Source organism: Papio anubis, unplaced genomic scaffold (genome assembly GCF_008728515.1).
Source record: "Papio anubis isolate 15944 unplaced genomic scaffold, Panubis1.0 scaffold1058, whole genome shotgun sequence".
Lineage (NCBI taxonomy): Eukaryota > Metazoa > Chordata > Mammalia > Primates > Cercopithecidae > Papio > Papio anubis.
Window position 1 is genome coordinate 5,786 of NW_022159703.1, and position 4,174 is coordinate 9,959.

Here is a 4,174-nt window from a genome sequence, read left to right on the forward strand (position 1 = left end):
CAAATTGTCTCTCTTTGCAGATGACACGATTGTATATTTACAAAACCCCATCGTCTCAATACAATCTCCTTAAGCTGATAAGCAACTTCAGCAAATTCTCAAATTTACAAAATTAATGTACAAAAAATCCACCGACATTCTTATACATGACAGGGTGAGCAGGGGTAGATCAGCAGACTGGGTGTCTCGTTTTAGGGTGGCTTCCAGGGGAGTGCGTACAGGGATCCCAGCTTTGAGAAGGGTTGTAAAGGACTTCTTCCCGGGGAGACTACCTTTGCTTCAGGTGAGCTAAAACAGGACACAGGCAGAAACTCTTTGAACTTGTGCATGGTTGGGAAGATATTGTGGCAGAAGGCAGACCATTTTGGATTTGGTGCCGTGCATTAGGCCTGTGTTTTGGGAGGTACTGGAAGGCTTGGCTTTTGGCTGAGATTCATATGGAACCTAAATGACCCTACATTTCAAAGACAATCCAAAACCAAAAGAACAAAACTAGAAGGCATCCTGGCACCTAACTAAAACTATACTACAGAGACTCTAGTAACCAAAGCAACATTAGGTACTGGTACAAAACAGAGATAGACCAATGGAACAGAACAGAGCTCAGAATAATACACCTACACATCCTCAGCCATCTGTTCTTTGACAAACCCAAACAAAAGAAATAAGAGAGAAATTATTTAATAAATGGATTAGAGGAAAAGATTGGCTGGCCATAGGTGGAAAGCTGGACCTGGATCTTTCGCTTATGAAAGGGGTGAATTCCGGATAAAGAAATTGGCAGGATAGTGATTTTGAAATGCAGTACTGGTCGGCAGGTGTGATAAAGGGCTTATCAGGTGCAGCCGGGGTATCCTTAGATTTGGAAAGGAAAGCATCTTGCAGTAGGAAGGTGTGCTTTGTTGTTCATTTTTAAAGTGGCAGGTAGGTGACTTAATGTGACCCTAACTTGGCTTTTTAGCAGTTATGAGAGTATTCGTTGTGACTTAATAAACCATTAGAGGATCACAAAATGACCCTCTAGTTACATAAATTAGTATTACATAAAATTAGTAACATCTGGGAAAGAAGATAGTAGATAACATTAAGTTATCCAGCAATCCTGTACCTCCAAGTAGATGGTTTAATTAATATGTAAGAGATATTTTTATTATTTATTATTTGTTTGTGTGTGTATGTGAGAGACAGAGAGACAGAGAGAGAGGGAGTCTTGCCCCGTCAACCAGACTGGAGGGCAGGAGTGCAATCTTGGCTCACTGAAACGTCTACCTCCTGGGTTCAAGCAGTTCTCTGTGCCAGCCTTCTGAGTAGCTGGGATTACAAGCGACCACTACCACGTCTGGCTAATTTTCATATTTTTAAAAGAGATGGGGTTTCACCATCTTGGCCACACTGGATCTGAGAAAAATGATAATTATTTTAAAATGTGGTTATGTGGTTACAGATTTTTAGCATTCTTCTAGAATTCTTAGTTGTGTCAGCTGCAGTAAAATAAGCCTAAGAATTGCACCAGGATTCGTTGCCCAACTCTGCCAGGAGATTCAAAGTTTTATTGTTATGGGGTTTTAGAAACAAATCATACTATATATCTGGAAACTCTATACACATGCCTGCACACAAGGAAACACAAACACAAAGAATTTTTCCTCCAAATAGACATTATAAGCCAGCACACAGAAACTTGAAAATACATAGAGGATTGGTATAAAGGCACATGGGAATATAGAGTGATTGAGAAGGCAAATGATAATGTCAAATTTTAAACAACTGAATATATTTGATTTTAACAATTAAAATTTTCTAATTGCTCTTTCGTCCACCATCCTATATTTCAAGCAGATTAATTAATATTGTACAAACATTGGAGGTTCTACATCAATTTAATTTACAACATTTTAAAAATAGTTTCTTGGTCATATGTTATTTTACTTTACCTTCTTGTATTTGCTTGCTCTAAAGGAAGTAAGGCTAAATCCCATCTAAACTCATCTCATCCAAAGTGATTGGGGTAGAGTTATACAAATTTGGGGTTAATGTGAAAATAGTGGATGTGTTAACGTTGGATTTATGCTTATGAACTTAGTATTCTCATACATGAGCTTGGGGAAATGTTTTTGTGCTGTAACAAACATTTAGCCTATTCGATGGGCAGTATTCTATAGATATATATCAACATGCTTGTATACCAGAAGCATGACAAGACCTACAAGGCCAAAGATCATATTTATACAAATTATACATGAAACATTTATACTAATAAAATGACAAATGCCATGATATTCACTTTATTATAATGTTTAAGACAACAAGATAATGAAATGTGTACTGTGTCCACTAGAAGCCTCTCCATGTTATTTACCTGGAAATAATTAGATTAGAAAATCATCTTTCTCAAATAAATTTATATTATAAATGCTCCTATGGCAGAAAGAAAGAACCTGGTCTCTGATTTGGAATATAATATTATTATTACTATTAAGTAAGACTAAGCAGCGAATGAAAAAATGTTTATTTGTAATGGTAAAGACAAAAAAGACAGAAGTCTTTTTTTTTTTTTTGCAATTTTTAACATTGACTCCTAAGGACAAAAAACAGTTAGCAGTGTAAATATATTGCAACTTAGCAAATCCTGACAGGAAATGACTGATCATTCTCAAATCAGACAAATTTTATGGTTGTCATTTTAAATTGTTTTACCCATCATGTGGGTTTTCTTACGCTATTCAAATTGAAATAAATTTTGTACCATCAGTTTATAATGTTGTTTTGTAATCACAGGATTCTTGCTTTACATTCTAAAATGTTGTCTGAAAATAAGTGAACACCAAGTAAGTTTGTTTTTCTTTAAAAATTTAGTCTTAAAATGATACTCATCTTTAGTAAAAATAATGAGGAGAGTTGGACTTGGTGGTGCATTTCTGCAATCTCAGGTAGTTGGAAGGCTGAAATAGGGTGTTCCTTGAACCCACAGGTGTGAGGGCCTCGGTGGCTATGAGCTATCACCATGCAGCTGTAGTCCAACACAGATACAGAGCTGTCACCTTCACGTTTAGAATAAAAATGGAACTATGCAAAATGTACATGCCATTACTGTTTTTAATTCACTTGTAGTAATACATGGATAGTATATTTAGTCAAAACTTTTAAAATTGGTATTATGGCAAGAGGTCAGATATTTGAGTCAGATTCTAGCTAATCTCAACTATTTATTAAAATCCTGTAGTATTTGCAAAGTATTTCTCTTAACTGTAATTGATTTTTTATTTGATAAATGGATTTACTAATGCCACCCGTTTAGGGAACTAACACTAATATTAATCAGATTACCTCAAAAACTTGTTCTAAATGGCACATATTAGGCAATAGTACCTACTATTAGATACCACAAATTCTTTTCATCTGCTTATGTTTAAAGCTCATAGTGCACATGAGTAAAATCCCAGAGATTAAGAATGGGTGTCAGATACAATAGAGCATCAAGGGTACTATCAAAAGGAAAATGAGCAATGATTGCATACAAAATGTATGGTAGTTTAATTTAGCAGTTGTTTCATTGTTTGCCATTGTGATTTTTCTTAAAATTTTGTAGAAGCCTGTATCAGAATGATTAAAAAGTTTTTTAGAAAAGAATAATCATGGATGATTGAAATTAACATTTCAAGCGATACTGAAAATTATTCTAAATACCATTGTACTGATAGTTGTATTTTATTTCAAAGGATAATGGAAATCTTTTTTTTTTTTTTTTTTTAAAAAAAGATATACCTATAGAGGAGACACTGTGATCACGAAGACTTTCCCATGGCAAGGTTGATCCTAATACACTCAATGCAGAGCCCTATGAGATTTCCCCAAATGTGGGAAACTCAATTGCATAATTTGAGGAAGTGAAGGATTGTGTTTGTGCTTTCCCTTGGAAAAAAAAAAAAAGGAAAGAAAGGGAAATTGACTTGTTTAGTGGATATAGAAACTTGAAAGAAGACCACATACTGGAAATAATTCAGTAGGCCTACAAAAATCGGTCTCTTCGAGTACAAAACAATAAAACATCAAATGGTTATTTCTTAGACAGATCAAATAGTGCTAGGGTGACACTTGCAAATGTCTGTGAATTTTGTCTAGAAGAGGGGGCAGGGGGAAGTCCCCAAAGGGCAGCAGATAAATCTGGGAAAAA

At 35.1% G+C, this 4,174-nt stretch overlaps 1 non-coding gene across 1 annotated transcript; it reads left to right on the forward strand.

The window, feature by feature from the left end:
- Nucleotides 1–3,757: 3,757 nt before the first annotated feature.
- On the forward strand, nucleotides 3,758–3,916 carry LOC116272441. The gene has a single exon (XR_004181118.1). It is a non-coding gene; the product is annotated as a U1 spliceosomal RNA (small nuclear RNA).
- The last annotated feature ends 258 nt before the right edge of the window (nucleotides 3,917–4,174 follow it).